Here is an 18042-nt window from a genome sequence, read left to right on the forward strand (position 1 = left end):
CTTTCTTTAACTTCTTCAGACCTTGTGAAATTTCGGCATTCGCCTTCTTCAGGGACGTTTGACAGCCCTTGACGACGTGTCAGCAGGCAGTCGGTGTGCTCGGAAAGCCCAGCGACACTAAAACTGCACAATGTATGAACAAAGTATTTTATTTGTGTTTGTTCGTTTGTTTGATTCTAGAATTGTAAGCTTATTGTGACCACGAAATATTAAAATAAAATGTTACAGTCACTGTCGGCCAAAAAATCTCGGTCGTCCAAATATGGTCGAATTCATTTTGATCACAAATCGATTATCATGGTCTGTCCTTACCTCGTCTGTAATTTTCATGCAATTCTAGCCAATTTTAAAGAGGTGAAAATAGCAAATACTCAAATTAAGCACAATTTCACGGCCAGCGGTGTGTGCAACACAATGACGTGTTCTCCTTTTTAAGGCAATAAGAAGTGAAAATCGTAAGGTTCGCTGGATTATGCTGACTTAATATCGATCGATGAGATGCTTCGTTGCATAACCCCCCCCCTCACTTGTAGTGAAGTAAATATCCGTTTCATTTTAATATGCACTTTAGACACAGTTAGTTGGCTCAATGTTTTGTTTACTGTGTCACTCATGGCTTTAACCCAGAAAGAAGGTGTTTTGTGAAGGCGTTGGAGCCAAAATGAAGATGTGTTGCATTGCATTGTATTGGGCAGGTGTGTTTGCTGGTGTGACGTTTCAAAGGCTGGGGGCACGATGAGCGCGGACTTTGAAGTACTCGGATGTCATCGTCTTAGTTTTTGTACTCTTTTAATCAATTCAAGTGTCAAATTAGCGACTGAATGTATTTTGTATATAGTAATATGTGGACGCGAGTGTGCAACAGCATTATAAGGTATTAGACAATTTGAGCAAAGTGGTGCCTGCGAACTCAAACACGCTTGCGTGTTTTGGAGCTTAATGTCAAAAACTGTGTTTCTGCAAAAACAACCCAGAGAGTTGGATCAAATTGACCCAAGTTGTGGATTGGTCCATGTTTGACCCAAAATTGTGTTATTTTTAACCCAACTGTGATAGGCTCCAGCACTCCCTGCGACCCTTGTGAGGATAAGCGGTGTAGAAAATGGATGGATGGATGTTTTTAAAGTGTGGAAGATTAGCCAGGGCAATCACAGATCGTTGTTGTTAAGAGGGCAATTTGAGACCACCTTCCACGCTGATTCTTCCTGTCCACGTGTGACAGCGACTCAAGTGTTGTCTACTTTCTGTCACCAAATTGTCAGGTGTGCCGTGGACATGTAAAAGAAAATTCCCTCGGTTTGCCTTCACTCACGGTCTGCTAAATTCCCAAACAAGGTAAACTAGACTTGCCCAGCAAGAAAATGAAGACATGCCAGTCTTTACCCGGAGCGCACATGCGCTCGCTGTCTCCGAAAATAGAGCCCTCGATGTATCAGTCAGCTATTCAAAAGCATTTATTTCTAAACGTGTGAGTGTGGATGTCAAATTTTCCCATCCGTCACTACTGAGGCAGCTCATCAGTCACTAGCGTGGACAGTTATTCAAAATCTCTTTTCTTCTATACGCACCAACATTGATGTCAAAGTTGCCCATCAGTAACTACAGTAAACTAATTTTCAAAATCTGTCTCAAAGAGAGAAAAAGGGCCAGAAATCTCTGTGAAGTGGTGGTATGTTAGCTGTTGACTCTGTGACTGCCACTTTTATGTTGCCTCGCTTTACGAAAAAGAAAACGGTTGTAAACATTTCCGTGGGTCTTCTTTCTCCCGGCGGGTAAGCTCACATATCCCCCAACACCACCCCCACTCCCAGACAGCCGTGAGGCTTTTCTCCCGCTTGGCCCCCATGTAGTTTGAGGATTTAGATAACAACTTGGCCTCTGTGCAATCAACCAATAAAAAGCCACTTGTGAAATTGGCCCGCATCTATCTCCTCGGGAAAGTTTTTTTTTTTCTCCCCCTCCGACTGTGTTTGATGTGCTCCGGCGGCACTGATCGTGGCACATAATGTGATTCCTCCTTCACACGGAGTTAAGAAAGAAAAAAGTATCCCTCACTTTTATGGCGGGCTGGGAAGAGACTCTGGCGTTTTCTTTACCAGGCAATTATCGACAACACCGTTATTAAGGTGGAAAAAAAAGGGAATCAAAGTCTCGCATTTGAATGTTATGACTCGGGAGAAGAGACTTTCCGGAGGAAGAGCATGAAAGGCGGAGGGAAGTAAATTCCACGATTGGTCGGAAAAGGCGTATGAGCCAGGAGATTGAGTGAGGAAAGAGAGGCGTAGTGAAAGCAACAAGATGTTTAATCATGCAGCAAGAGAATGAGCATAATTCTTGCCTTGTGCGGCACTTGAAGGCATCATCGTCAAAAAGCACTGCCACAAATTGACCATCAGTCACGACAGCGGACAGCTGGTCAAAATCTTCTAAATGTGCAAGTCTTGATGTCAAAGTTTTGCAACAGACACAATAGTGGCAGCGCATACTCAAAAGTTATTTTCTTCTATATGTCGGAGTGTTGACGTTAAAGTTGAGTATCAGTCACTACAGTCGACAGCAGTTCAAAAGCTTCGACAGGAATGACTTGATTGTCATTTTAACTGTTGTATGCCGGCGTGCTGATGACAACTACGGACAACGGACAGCTATTCGAAATATTATTTTTTCTATGTGCGCGAGTCTTAGTGTAAAAGTTGTCTATCCGACACTAAGGTGACAGAACATAAATCACTACAGTGGACAGCCTTTCAAATGCTGATATCTCTCCTCCACAAGTAATATTAAAGTCATGCATCAGTCACTGCAGTGACCAACTGCTCAAAAACGGATTTTTTCCACATGTAATCGTTCTGATGGCAACAACGGTGACAGTTACATGAGTCCCTACAGTGGACAGCTGCCTGAATCTGCATGTGTCTTAATGACAAAGACGGGCATCAGTCACATCAGTGAGCAGCTTTTAAAATGCTATTTACGCCTGTATATGTGATGTAAAAACTCTGTACCAGTCACTACGGTAAACAACTTTTCCAAATCTCTTATCTCAATGTCAAAGTTGCACATTCATCACTGCAGTGGACAACACTTCACAAGCATGATTTCTCCTAAACATGGCTGATCAGTGGGTGTGAGTGTTGGGGTTGACACCCTCGCACCCACTTTAGTCCGATGCAGTATTGCGCCTTCAAATAAGGTCTTATTTCTCATAAAGCCACACATCCTTCCGTTGTTATGTTAGTCTTTTTTTCCGTTCACCTCCACACATTCTCCCATCCAGACTTCTGACACACCCACCATGCTTGACCAGTTGAATTTGTGTGCAACCACCAAAGAGTCATGACTCACTTCAATCTGACGTTGGCTGTAAATCATTGTGCAATGTGCATGCAGTTCGCGTGACCCTTGTGAATGTGATTCATTTCCATTTGACAAATATAACACACAATATGAGCATACCTTCTGTAGCAAATGTGTTGTCGCCAGTGAGGCATGCGCACCACTCACGTTTGCGTCTCACACACTACACTTTAATGGTGAGCATGTGTTTTTTATATCCACTATGAAATAGATTAAATACAAGTAATTGAATCAGCTGCTTACCTTTGGACAGCAAAACAAAGAAATAGCTCTGTAGTACTCCAGCTTCCTTGCGACACAGACCAGGCAAGTCACTCTCATGTATTTGACGGCCGACAAAGAAGCAAATAAAAACAATTGATTGAATATTAATATCATTGGCGGCACGGTGGTCGACTGGTTGTGCTAACCAGTCGACCACGGTGCCGCCACGTCCACCTCACAGTTCAGAGGTCGTGGGTTCGCTCCGGCCCCGGCCTTCCTGTGTGGAGTTTGCATGTTCTCCCCATGCCTGTGTGGGTACTCCGGTTTCCTCCAACATTCCAAAGACATGCATGGTAGGTTGATTGGATACTCTAACTTGGCCCTAGGTGTGATTGTGATTGTGTATGTTTGTCTCTGTGTGCCCTGCGATTGGCTGGCAACCAGTCCCGCGTACTGCCGGATGACAACTAGGATAGGCTCCAGCATACCCGCGACCCTTGTGAGGATAAGTGGTTAGCATAATGAATGGATGGATGATTCAATATCTAACTTACGATTGCACCATTATGACTGCAACTATTTCAATAGTGGGAGTCCTCTGCTTTCAAAAAATGTCCAAGCCGGCAGCAGCATGTTTGAAGCAGAAAAGCTTCTCACAGGTGAAGAAAAGCCAGCTGATGGCAATATTTGTTCGTCAGTTAATAAATATGATTTAATATGTTGATGCTCTGCCTTCGGAGGAATGCACTTGTGGGGGCGCAGCTGTGTGGTGGCTAGGGGTGGCCATGACCACTCCTTGTCACTCTCTGGCCACCATCAAGCCTAGGGGAAAATGTTCCTACCTGTGATTTTACTTCTGAGAGTTTCACATGCATGAAGTATTCCTAGACCAGTTAATACTCTGCCACAAGTTATTTATATTATATGCATAGTCAAAGAATATGAGATCTGAATGCAAACCAAAAATTATTGTCTGATGTAAAGCGCATTTGATTTGCACAGTCAACATTGATCATAATGATTACCTTCATATCATGGCAACAACCAAAACAACATGCCAGAGAAGTCATTGTTTACCATACCATACACAGTCATGATTTCATGAAATAAAGTGTACGCATATACTGGTCTTGCTCACACACTCATGACACAAGAAGGAACAAACCTACACAGAAAGCAACGTTTAGAATTGTGAAAAATGAAGAGATTTTTTTTGTCATTGTGCTTTTCGGGTATGATTTGAATGTATGAGCCATTGATCACAGTATGCAAAATGGCGTTGGTTGTCGGAGACAATTGATCACTCTGATTGGCTGTAAGCTAGCGAATCAGTGCATGAGATAGTAAGAGACCATGATACATACATAAAAGCAAAGCAACGGCAAATAACATTTTATTTGCGTTATATAGTACAGGGGTCAGCAACCTTAAATAACCAGAGCCATTTTGGCCATCTATTCCAGAAAAGCAAACAAACAAACAAACAAACAAACAAACAAAAAAAGGGGGAGCCACAAAACCCTTTTGATATCTAAAGTGAGGATAACTACATATGTTTGGTCCTCAAAAAGTGTGGTCCATGTGTGACATGAGAGCCCAAAAATGAACTTGTTCACATCCATGTCAAAATGATTAATGCCTTAAATCAAACTTCCTGCAATATGCTCTGAATAAATGAAGATAGTCCACTCAGCGCTTTTTTCGCAATTGAACAGCTTCACTACCTTCATACAAAGATATTCAGTTGAAAAACAAATGTACAAATGACCAATTTTACATTGAAAATTCACTCTGGAGGGTGAATTCTATCATAACAATAGCCATCGTTTACGTAGTGTTACTTTAGAGGCACCTGCAAATGATCAGTGTTCGCTTTGCAATATAAATAAGGCCTGCAGCTGAATTGTGCGCTGTTGAAATCCTGGCGAGTCTCACGCAAGAATAGTACAAAAAATGATCTATTTTAGTGAACGTGCATTACCAATTAAAAAGGACCCCACTCTTGACAGTAGCTTACTCGGACATCATAGAAAAAATATTAAAAAAATATATAAAAAAATATATAAAAAAATATATACACAGTATGTATTTGTGTATCTATATCCCGTACACTCAAATGTGTCATTTACGCACCCTCATGCCAGGCACGCACACTAGGTGGAGGAACCCTAAAACGTGGGCGTTCCCTGTCACTCCTGGTCCTGCGCCCATGCTGCGAGTGTATATGATATATACACAGTATATATTTTTTAAATTTCGTATCGTATTTTGCAGAGAACCCATTGAACCTCCAGTTCAACTTACTTAAGTATACTTCCGCTTGATTTAAACACTAAATTGCAGTAGTAGATCGTGAGTGCAAACAACGAGGTAACAAACATTATCAATATTTTTTCTGACAACGTATAATCAAATTACAGACAGTGTGGGACTCGATTAAATGGTATTGTGTTGCATTGACAATCTGTCAGTTTATTGGTAACAACTGTTTTTGAAACATGATCCATTTTAAGGGTATAATGCAAAAATAATTACACGGGTGTGTTGCCATGTCACAAAGAGGAAGCGGCCGTGGTGGATATTTTTCAGCTCTCAAAAACATCCAAACACAAAGGACAGCACAAATCTCAGTCAAGTTGTTTATTTTATCTCTACAGTATGTCTGCAATATTGTAAGTAGCGAAATGTGGTGATTGATTGGAAAGGAAAAAAAAGAATGACTCTCAAAGTGGGTCAGTGTTTCACCTGTTGGACTACACTTCCTGAAAAGCACACAAATATCGTTGTTGTTGTTTTTTACCTGTATGTAAAAAAATAACCACTCTCAGTGCATTGCATTTATGAAATCAATCAATTACTACAGGGAACATGACATGCTATTTCTGCATGTAACATAAACATTTAGAACTCTGAAAAGGTGCTCGGTCAAATAAAACAGTCACTGTTGAGTCTTAATTCAAAATGAAATATTTCTTTTTCAAAGTCACAGACAGCCACAGCAGATGGATGAAACGGCCAAATGCGGCTCTGGAGCCACGGGTTGCAGACCCCCGACCTAGTAAATTAAACTCAGCAAAACGTTGTTTTTAACTTGGACAGGTTCTTGCTTGTTATGAAAGTGATGGGCATTGATCTGGATATGTGTGAATTTCAGAGATGGGAAATTCCGGTCCAGAAAATAAAAGCCTTGCCACAGTTTGTCTTGAGCCACAGGTGCTTCTACTCAACTGAGCCCATTTACCTGCTGGTTGAGTCAAAGCGCCTGTGATTAAAGCCAGGCTGTGACAGGGTTTTTACTTTCTGGACCTGAATTTTCCATCTCTGGTGAAATGTATTTCAAGAAACCCTGAATGTGGATTCTATAATAAAGAATTACGCATGTACTCATATAGGGCCACCCCTGGCCACTCTCACTGAGGTATTATGTCACCCTGGTCACCCGACTAAAAAATGTCTGGCTCCGCCCCTTTGCGCTAGGAACATTATGTCCGTAGGCAGTCGGTGAGTGTTGGTGATCATTGCGGGCCAGATGTGCCCTGCACCGTCAACACAGGCAGTTAACTGAATCCAAATGTGCAAAATGATGTTTCACCTTCAGAGGGTGCTGGATTTACTACAGCCTCTGGGGTGCGAAAGACGAAGTGTTTAAGTCCACGGCAGAATGCGCGCAGCATGGGCGCAGGACCATATGTGACAGGGAACATCCACGTTTTAGGGTTGCTCCACCTAGTGTGCGTGCCTGGCATGAGGGTGCGTAAATGACACATTTGAGTGTACGGGAGAATGCTACGCACCTTTTCTGACTTAAGCATTCGGGAGAATATGGCCATAATAATTGAATATGGACTTGCTTCACTGACAGGAACGAGACAAAGAAGAAGAAGGGGCGATTGACGCATTAATTTCCCGGTGTAACGACAAAATAATGGGCAGTGGCGAGGCGCACTTGTTAAATCCTAATTTCATTTTAATGAGGCTTACATCTGGTAATGATGCCGCCCGGAAGGGAGAGATGTTATTAACTCGCAGGTTAGTCGGCCCGCACGCAATTAGCCCACCATCTACGGAAAAGAGTGTCGGCCGGCTATCAAACGGGATGCTAATGAGCGGGAAGAGCAACATGAGCCGTCTCGTCGCCACAGGAAATCCAAATTAGCTCAGCGATGTCCACAAACACTGCTTTGGAAACATCAGAAGATGCGGTACGAAGCTTAACATATTCAGTCAACCCCTAATATTAGCAGGGTTTCGGGACCAAGCCCTGACGTGAATAGCTAAACTCTTTATTTTATTTATTTTCATTTAATATATACCCAATTGTTCAAAATGCTTGGGGTTGCCTGGATCATTTCATGTTTTCCATGAGTACATACAATTGTGTACTGTATATACAATTAAAAGGTGCTCTGGCCTGAGTTGTTTAACACATCTAGATGTAAATACCATGAGATAAAAGCTGGACTTCAGAAATGTTGTTTGATATTCTGGGCGGCACGGTGCTCAAATGGTTAGCACCTCCGCCTCACAGTGGTCGTAGGTTCGAATCCGGCCCTGGCATTCCTGTGTTTGCATGTTCTCCCCGTGCCTGCGTGGGTTTTCTCTGGGTACTCCACTTTCCTCCCACATTCCAAAAACATGCATGGTAGGTTGATTGGCAGAGGTGGGTAGAGTAGCCAAAAATTGTACACAAGTAAAAGTACTATTACTTCAGAATAATACGACTCAAGTAGAAGTAAAAAGTAGTCATCCAAATAATTACTTGAGTAAAGGAAAAAAGTACTTCGTGAAAAAACGACTCAAGTACTGAGTAACTGTAGAAGCGTCTCATTTATTTTTTTCAAAACAACCATTCAATCAGATGAAAATACAAAATAATTGTCTTCTAGCATATTAAGGTCCATCCAATCAATAAAATGAATTACATTCAATTAAAGATTATCTTAAACTAATCTTAAGGTAAATTCAAGTACTTTAATAAACAATAAAATAATAATAGTATAAATAAAAGAAATAAATTAAGCACAAGTAGCACAAAATTTCAGCCCCTGTACGTTTTTTTAACAGGATCCGCAGGCAGAACAAGGTACCCCATGAACTCGTATAAACTGTGTGTGTGTGTGTGTGTGTGTGTGTGTCTGCGTGCGTGCGTGTTTCAGTCTGTGTGTATGTGACAAAACATGCAAAACAAACATTTTTCTCAAAGAATCACTCAGTGATGTCACTATTAAGCCTTAAAGTGGAAGTCAACCTAAACATATTTTTCTCAAGAATATGTTCCCAGCAGGCCCACTAGTTGAAACACGGCATTCTAATTAATTTTACATTTGTGGAATATAAATTAAGCAGCAAAATCTGTTGATTTTGAAAGCTGACCTGTTTTCTAAATCCGAGCCGTGTTGTGAGCAGTTGTGATGTCATTTCAGTCGACAGAAGACAAAATGGCCACCCCAAGAGATGGCTAAAAACGAGTGGATTAACACTTATTCCACAAACGCAATATTTATCAGAATTCCCTGTTTCAACTAGTGGGCTTGCATAGAACATATTCTTGAAAATAAAATGTTTGCGTTGACTTCCCCTCTTTAACAGTAGTTGGCTCTCAAGGTTCTTGCAGTGAAGCTGTGATCATTTAGCAGTGAACAGGAGTCCAGCATGACTGAAACGTCTCTCACAGGCTACAGATGCAGACATTTTCGATCTGTTTCATCCGAAAACAACTCCTTCCCGCAGCTGAAGTTCAATATGATCATGTGACGAGACTGCCATACGGCTACGTTTGATTGGTGAAACACAGTCACATGGTAGAGCCTGGCGCAGCTCTCTGACAAAGTAAATGCGCCTTTCTCTGAGAGAGAGGAGAGAGAGAGAGAGAGAGAGAGAGAGAGAGAGAGGCATACGTAAAAGTAAAAAGTATAGTGATTTAAAACTACTCCTAGAAGTACAAAATTTTCCCACCTCTGTTGATTGGACACTCTAACTTGGCCCTAGGTGTGATTGTGAGTGTGAATGATTGTTTGTCTCTGTGTGCCCTGCGATTGGCTGGCAACCAATTCGGGATGTCCCCCGCCTACTGCCCGTTGACAGCTGGGATAGGCTCCAGCACGTCCGCGACCCTTGTGAGGATAACCGGTATCGATAATGGATGGATGGATGTTTGATATTCAGCTTTTGATCTGAAACCCAAGTCAAATATATTTATACAGCCCTTAATCAAAGAAAAGTCTCAAAGGGCTCACAGTTACCAAAAATTAACGACATGACCTGATCTTAACCCTCAGGAGGGCAAGGACAAACTCCCCAAAAAAAACATGTGGGGAAAATGTCTTTAGTATACAACAAAAACAATGGAATTCACCTTGTCGTTCCAATGCTTTTGAAGGGAACTGTGTTTGTAAATTTATTGTGTTAGGGACCAAGCTCCAATGTGAAAAGCAGAACTTAGCGACTAATGGATGCGGCAAATAGTTTTAGTTGTGTTCAACAAAATTATTCATGAGTAAGATCAGTGGGTGTTTACGGTACTTTCATCCCTTTCCTAGAGTGTTCTTTTTAGTTTAGTTGTTTCTTATTCCACCTTGATCAGTCCTGTTGTTAAATGAATACCTCAGGGACTGCGTCAATCAAAAGTGAGCGCTCGTCTTTGTCGAGGCAAAATGTTTGATGCAGCTTTTGTAATGGCTGTTGCTGGAGTGTGCAAGTGTGCCTAATTAGGTGTCCAGTGAGTAAAAGAGTGCATACAAATTCGCTGTAGGCCAACATCTCTACAAAAATGAATGTCTTAGAAGAATTTGTTCATCTTACGCTAGGGTTTAAATCAGGCTAGTGTTTCATATTAGGGTTCCAAAGTAAGGTGACAAGCCTAGGTTAGGGTTTCAAAGGAAGAGTTGTAGCCCAATTTCAAATGTGAAGTTATGGATTAGAGCCCCTCTAAGGGGTCCAAATTGGGGTTCAAACCAAGATTAGTCTTTTAAAGTATGGTGTCAAACCTGGTTTAGGGTTTTAAACCTCATTTAGTAAGGTTTCAAGATCGGGGTTTCAGCCCTTGATTATGGTTTCAAAGTAGGATTTGAGGCAAAAGCTAGGGTTTCAAATCTGGGTTTCAAGCCTGGGTTAGGATTTCAAATGAGGGCTTCAGACCTATTTAGGGTTTCAAATGAAGGTTCAAGCCAGGTTTAGTCTTGCAAAGTAAGGTTTGAACCTGGGTTTGAAACCCTAATTAAAAAGTGAAATATTTCATCTTACTGTCATGTAAAAGAGTAAAACAGTAGTTAATATAAGACTGCATGTATGCACACACACGCACACGCCTTGTGTGCCATCAGTGTTCAAGTGAAGTGAAATAAAAAATAAACATGACATACCACAAGATGCAAACAACTCATTATTGAAAAGAATCGGAAGACCAGATTGGATTTTGCAAAGTAGTACAGAGATGAGTCCTAAAAGTTTTGGTACAAAGTTTGATTGACTGATGAGACCAAAATTAATCTCTACCCAAGTGAAGGACAAAGTATGGAGAAAGAAAGGATCTGCTTATGTTCCAAAACACACAAGGTCATCTGTGCCGCATGGTGGAGGCTTGGGCTTGCATAGGTGCTTATGGAACAGGCTTTCTAATCTTTATTGATGATGTACTTTATGATGGTCGCAGTAGAATGAATGAAAAATATTTTTTTAAATATTATTTCCACATTTTTTTCCACTCATTTCCTCCTCGTCTTTCATGCAAAGATGCTTGTACCACCCCCCCCCCCCCAAATGTCCATCAATTATGCGCAGATTTTTGCTAGTCGCGGGCCAGCCCCCGTTCCACAAGTAGCGTGTGACCACTGTATTATGAAAGTAATGCTTAATATGAAGTGGACTGTGCAGCTCACCGTCTCCCTCGTATAAAGAAACCATTGAAGTCTCAGTTCGCAGAACGCTGCAACAACCACCCACACACACTGCCTCAGAATGCAAATGGTACTGTACAAACCTGTCTGTCAACGAATTACATCAGCTTTTAATAGAAGAAAGAAGTAGCCTGGCATTTTTTTTTATTCAATTCACACTGCAAAATGGAATTTGGTAGACATGCCTTGGTCCTCAAAAATGTCTCAAGAATTCATGCTCTCAACGACACGGGGTGTCTGCTAGTTTGTTGTTTGTAGTATGGTAATTTTGAATATGTTTAAGGAGCTATACATTTATTGCTGTTGATACATTGTGAAATTGCACGTGTTTTTGGAGTAATGTGTAATATTTTGCAACGTCTGTCTGAATGGCGAGTGTCCTTGTCCTTTTCTTTGCTTTCTGAGGCGGTGGCGTTTGGGTTTCAAAGTAGGTTTTGAAACCGAATCAAGGTAAGACTTTCAAATTGGGCTTTAAAGGGTCTCAGAAGTGCGTTAAAACAGGGTTAGTGTTTCAAGACAGGGTTAGGGTTTCAAATGAGGGTTTCAAGCCATGATTACAGTTTCAAAGTAGTGTTTAAAGTCTGGGTTGGAATTCCAAGTCCGTTACAAGTTTCAAATGTAGCTTTCAAATAAGGGGTTTGAGCCTAAGGTACGGTTTCAAGCCTAGGTTAGAATTTTACATTAAAGGGAAGTCTACCCAAACATATTTTTTTCAAGATTATGTTCTATGCAAGCCCACTAGTTGAAACAAGGCATTCTGATAAATACAGTGGTAACTCTACTTACGAACGTCTCTAAATACGAAATTTTAAAGTTACGAAACGCCTCAACAGGAAAATATTGCCTCTTGTTACGAAAGAAATTTCAAGTTACGAAAGGTAAAAATACTGTATGAGCTGCCACTAGCAGCTCCGGAGTTTCCTGAACGCAACATACTCATAGCTGCTCTGCCATTGGCTAGCCTAGCATCTTCCTGGCATCCCATTGGCTAAGAAGGACCTCTACTGTATGTGTATATGTGTGCAGATAGACAGGTAGATAGATATATATGTGATTGATATGTCTATGCAGCGTCCTCTTCATTTGCCCCTCGGGCCATGTGGTGTTCCGATAGTTTGGTGTGAATTAGAAACGAGGAAAAGAAAAAAGGAGAAAATATATTTTTTTGTCCATACAAACAAAGCAAGAGATAACAGAAAAGTATGAAAAGGGGATGCGTTTGGTTGATCAGTTCTTTACAAAAGGCCAGGCAAAAACCACTTCCGAGAGGAAACATGAACCAAAGAGGGCAAAAAGCGATGAGGACAGCAATTAAATGGGTAAACGACCATCATTATTATTCTTTATTCTCTTTATCTCTATTCTTTGGGTTTTTTTTACATTATGCACAACTCTAATTTATTGTGCAATAATCTAATTGTAACATGTATTTGTTACATGTCTTGATGCATTTTTATGCTTTATAAAACATTTATGTCTGAATATCGGGGGGCTTGGAACGTATTAGGGCATTTACATGGAAAACACGTCTCTACTTACAGAATTTCCTACTTAAGAAATTTCTTCCAGAACCAATTAATTTCGTAAGTAGAGGTACCACTGTATTGTGTTTGTGGAATAAGAGTTAATCCACCCGTTTTTAGCCATCTCTGGGGGCGGCGATTTTGTCGATTCTGTCGACTGAAAATGACATCACAACTGCTCAGGGCTCAGGTAACGACGGCTGACATGTTTTCTGAAGCTGAGCCGTGGTTGGTCGTTACCTGAGTCCTGAGCACTTGTGATGTCATTTTCTGTTGACAGAATCGACAAAATGGCCGCCCCCTGAGATGGCTAAAAACAGGTGGAAATTTGCTGCTTTACTCATATTCCACAAACGCAATATTAATCAGAACGCCGTGTTTCAACTAGTTCTGGGAACATATTCTTGAAAAAAATGTGTTTGGGTTGATTTCACTTTAAGATTCCATTTTTTTGGGTTCATTTCTGACTTTGGGTTTCAAATGAGGGTTTCAAGCCAAGATAAGGCAATGGTTTCGAAGTAGTTTGCTGCCTGGGTTAGGGTATAAAACATGATTAAAGACAGGGTTAGGGTTTCAAGCCTGGGTTGGGGTTTCAACTCATGTTCACTTTCTGCTAACATCTTCAGCCACAAAGCATTTTACGATCGCTTTTTTTTCATCGTTCGTTAAGTTGCTTTGCTTTGTAAAGTGAGAAGTTTTCCATCTTAGACGTCGGAAATAAATGTGGCTGAAAAAGCGTCTGAAGTTTTAAAGAGCCTCTCGCGTATTTTGGCTGCACTTTTACAAGTCAGCAGTGACGGCGAGCTGGCCATATGGAGCTCTGCTAACTACTGCAATAAAACACTACAGCTCAGACACATTGTGGATTTAATTCAAATAATCAGACATGAATGACAAATACTTAACTTGAACTTTCAGCGACTACTTTAGGCAAGCAACGAGTAGGGTTTCAAGTTAGGGGGTTTGGATTTCAAGTAAAGGGCGTAGTCTTCAAGTCAGATATGAGGTTTTAAATGAGGGTTTCAAGCCAGGGTCACAGTTTCAAATTGGGGTGCCAAAACAGGATTAGGCTTTCAAAGTTGAGTTCAAAGCCTGCATTGAGGTTTCAAGTTACGGTTAGAGCTTCTAGTCAGGGTCAGGGCTTCAAAGTCAGTGTTTTGGTTTAAAGACAGGCATAGTGTTTTCAGTTACATTTTCAGGGGAGTGGGAAGATTTCAGTGTTACAAATTAGTGATCAGGGGTCAAAGTAGGGTTCAAGCCAGGGTTTCAAATTCATTTGAGAATTTCAAATGAGGATTTAAAGCCTGCATTTGATTTTCAAACTAGTGTTTCTAGATTTCTAGGTTGGGTCTTCAGTTCAGGGTTTTGGTTTCAAAGTAGGGCTCCAATCCCAAAATCTGGGCTTCAAGATGAGGTTAGTGTTTCAAATTAGTGTTTGGGTTTAGAGTTAGGTTCTCACTAGAGTAATAACGTGTGAAAGTACTGTTCACAAGCTAGGGTTAGGGTCTGAAATCAGGGTTTCAAGTCAGTGTTAGTGTTTCAGATTAGGATTGAAAGGTGTCGTTAGGATCTTGTGTTGGGTCTTCAAGGCAAGGTTAGGATTTCACATGATGGTTAGGGTTCCTAAGTAGGGTTTCAAGCCAATGTCTGGGTTTTTCGTTAGTGAATGTTTGAAATGTAATATCAACACTTAAATTGTAAATGACATGACATGTATTGTTGTGTACTTATTGCATTTGCGTTTAATCCAGTGTTGTGTCTTCTTCTTTTATGAGAGCAGTTGTCTCGGGGTAGCAGCGGCTCCCTAGGGGAGGAAAAATGGAGATGATTCTCCGCTCGCTGTTTAATTTTAGAACTGGCCGTGACACCGCAAATTAAGCCGGGATGCTCGTCGCCATCTTTGCAACCTGTCAGCAGCTCGGCTTCATTCGTGGCGTGCAAATAGTGTCGGAATGAATATTACGATTTTTTAATGATGCGTTTTTAATGCCAAGAAGAAGAAGAATGTTAAATGTGTGAGCCAAGTACTCTACGTCTTGTTTACTTTCATTTGACGCAGAATGGAGTGGGCCAAGCGCTTATTACCAAGAGGCCTTTTAATCCCTTTTGGCTGTGTAATCGTGTTTAGCAGCCCGAGTGAAAAATCGCCATGCGGAAACGCAACATGTTTATTTGGGCGTCGACTTGAACGTGTGAGGAGCTGTGTAACGTCAGGCTTCACAGAATCGTTTTTGCTGCTAACGTCTCTGATGACGAATAAGAGCCAACATTTCAAGATTGGCTTAGGGTATGCAAGTAGAGTTTCAAGACGGGGTTATGGTTTCAAAACAGCCTCTCAAGACACAGTTGGAGTCTCAAGAAAGGGTTGGGGTTTCAAGCAAGCTTTGGCTTTCAAATTAGGCTTTGGGTTTCAAGTTTGTGTTAGTGTTTCAAATTACATGTTTTGAGTCAGTGTTACGCTTTCAAAATTAGGGTATCAATGCAGAGTTAAGGTTTTAAATAAGTAGGGTTAGGGTTTCAAGCAAGCTTTGGCTTTCAAATTAGGCTTTGGGTTTCAAGGTTGTGTTAGTGTTTCAAATTACCTGTGTTCAGTCAGTGTTATCCTTTCAAAATTAGGGTATCAATGCAGAGTTAAGGTTTTAAATAAGCAGGGTTAGGGTTTCAAGCAAGCTTTGGCTTTCAAATCAGGCGTTGGGTTTCAAGTTTGTGTTGGTGTTTCAAATTACTTGTTTTGAGTCAGTGTTATGCTTTCAAAATTAGGGTATCAATGCAGAGTTAAGGTTTTAAATAAGAAGGGTTAGGGTTTCAAGCAAGCTTTGGCTTTCAAATCAGGCTTTGGGTTTCAAGTTTATGTTAGTGTTTCAAATTACTTGTTTTGAGTCAGTGTTATGCTTTCAAATTTAGGGTATCAATGCAGAGTTCAGGTTTTAAATAAGCAGGTTTAGGGTTTCAAGCAAGCTTTGGCTTTCAAATTAAAGTTTGAGGTCAGGGGGTCAGGGTTTAAAATAAGGCTCCCAAGAAAGAGTTGGGGTTGCAAAGTAGGGTTTCCACTCAGGGTTTTGGCTTCAATTTATGGTTAGAGTTTCAAATTAGGATTCAAAACCAGAGTGGGGTTTCAAATTAGAATCTCAAGCCAGGGTTGGGGTTGTAAGTGATGTTTGTCTTCAAAGTCGGGTTTTGAGTTAGGGTAAGGGTTTCAAGTGCAGGTCAATGTTTCAAATGTGGATTTTAAGACAGAGTTAGGGTTTCAAATTAATGTATCAAACTTAGGTTAGTGTTTCAAGCAGCAAGCGTTGTCTTTTAAATCTGTTTTTGGGTCAGATTCAGGGTTTTAAATAAAGTTCTTAAGAGCAAGTTAGGGTTTTAAGTAGTGTTTCAAGCCAAGGGTTGGGTATTAAGCCCTGGATCAGGTTTTAAATAGGAATTTCAGTCCAGAATTAGAGGTTTTAAGAAAGGTTTGGCTTTCAAATTGAAGTGTCAAGACAGCGTTGGGGTTTCAAATAACACTCTTAAGTCGGAGTGGAGTTTTGAGACAGGGGTGTGACTTCAAGCCAAGGTTTCAAATTATGGTTTCAAGCCAGGGTGAGGGTTTCTAATTGGGGTTATAAAACAGGTGTAGTGTTTCAAAGCCGAGCCTAAGCCAAAGAGAAGCAAAAACAACAAAAGTTGTCAAATGGTTTCATGCGACTGACATTTTTCACTTTGACAGCGGCTTTTCTTTCCTTTCAGCTTTTTTGTTCTTTTTTAAATATGTTTTACTGCCTTGTCGCTTTTGTGTTTATCTTTTATTTTCCCTTTGACTGTCATCCTAATAATTGTGTTTTGAATTGTTGGGGGGGATTCAGTAAAAGCGCTGTTTTTGTTTTTAAGCTTTTATGAACCCGTCAAAAGACAATCTGTGTGTGCAAACATCACACTTGTTCTTCTCTGCACACTTTCATTTGACACCACCGCCACCGCTCTGAATTATTAACGCAGAGACTAATTATAGGCCCTTGCCACCGTGGCAACTGAGCCTGCAGAGCAAAAAAGAAAAAGGAAGAAAGAAAAAAAAACAGCCCGTCGGCACAGTGTTGGCCACTGTTATTGTGCCGTGTGACACCTCAGCGGCCACTTTGTTTTTCTCCCTCTTCACCCGTCATTAACTATTTGATTAGACGTCAATCTGTATTCTACATAGAAGTGTAAACTCTCCACTAAATAATTCTCTTATAAGCATATTAAAGGTTGGAATGAAAAATATATAGTATCTGACAAAACAACAGTTGACATATTTTCTTTCTATGAAAGTGCTATATATGACTTATGCTAATAAAAGAAACAATCAGCAAGTATCTCCTCCAGAGAGGTTGAATTTTTGATGTTTTGACTTGTCAAATAAACACTACATTAAATATTTAGCACTCATTTAATCTCAGTCGTAGACGGTGTGTGGTGTTGCCAAATCTGATCAATATTGAGTCCCTTTTTTAAAAAACAGCTAAACATTATCCTCCATGAAAATGAGTCTCCTGTCATTCCTCCAGTTGGCGATTATGCATAAACGCTCGCCTCATAACGCTGAAGTTCACCAGCTGTTTCTCGCCTGCGGGCTGCAAATGTAACTTAACTTCTTTTTTTTTTTTCCTTCTTTTTTTTAACTCTTCCTTCCAAAACCTGACATTGCCAGCATCTCTTTATCATATTACACTATTTGTGAGTGAATATCGTGCAATATCCATCATGGCTGTCCACATGTTTTGCCTTGGATTTGTTCGGAACACCTGATAGCATGCATTGCAATGCCATTCCCTGTCATAAGTCACACATTTTCTTATGGTATAGCCTTATTCCAAAATTGATGAAATAGTGTTTCTTTAAAATTATAAACAAAACACCACATAATTATAAAGTAAAAAAAAAAAGCTTTATCGAAATTGTAGCCATTTTATTTGTAAAACAACACAAGTAATTAGATTTACAGTTAATTAGCCAATTATATTGTCCTAATACACTTTTATGCTGCTACTGTGTCTATGATGATTGCAAAATATGTATTCCCATTGAATGTACATATTATGTAA

The 18042-nt window shown here is 40.5% G+C and overlaps 1 protein-coding gene across 4 annotated transcripts in view; it reads left to right on the plus strand.

The window, feature by feature from the left end:
• lingo2 (leucine rich repeat and Ig domain containing 2) overlaps window positions 1-18042 on the plus strand; it is a 298342-nt gene that overhangs the window by 270718 nt on the left and 9582 nt on the right. The window contains exon 1 of one of the 4 annotated variants that reach the window (XM_086023924.1): window positions 14207-14393. The exons of the other annotated variants lie outside the window; for them this stretch is intronic. The gene's annotated coding sequence lies outside the window, so the exon portion shown is untranslated. Of the gene's footprint in view, window positions 1-14206; window positions 14394-18042 lie in introns of those variants that run through there. 4 annotated transcript variants of the gene reach the window in all.

Source organism: Filicampus tigris, chromosome 2, assembly GCF_054856515.1.
Source record: "Filicampus tigris isolate MCC_2025a chromosome 2, RoL_Ftig_1.0, whole genome shotgun sequence".
In the NCBI taxonomy this organism is placed as follows: Eukaryota; Metazoa; Chordata; class Actinopteri; order Syngnathiformes; family Syngnathidae; genus Filicampus; species Filicampus tigris.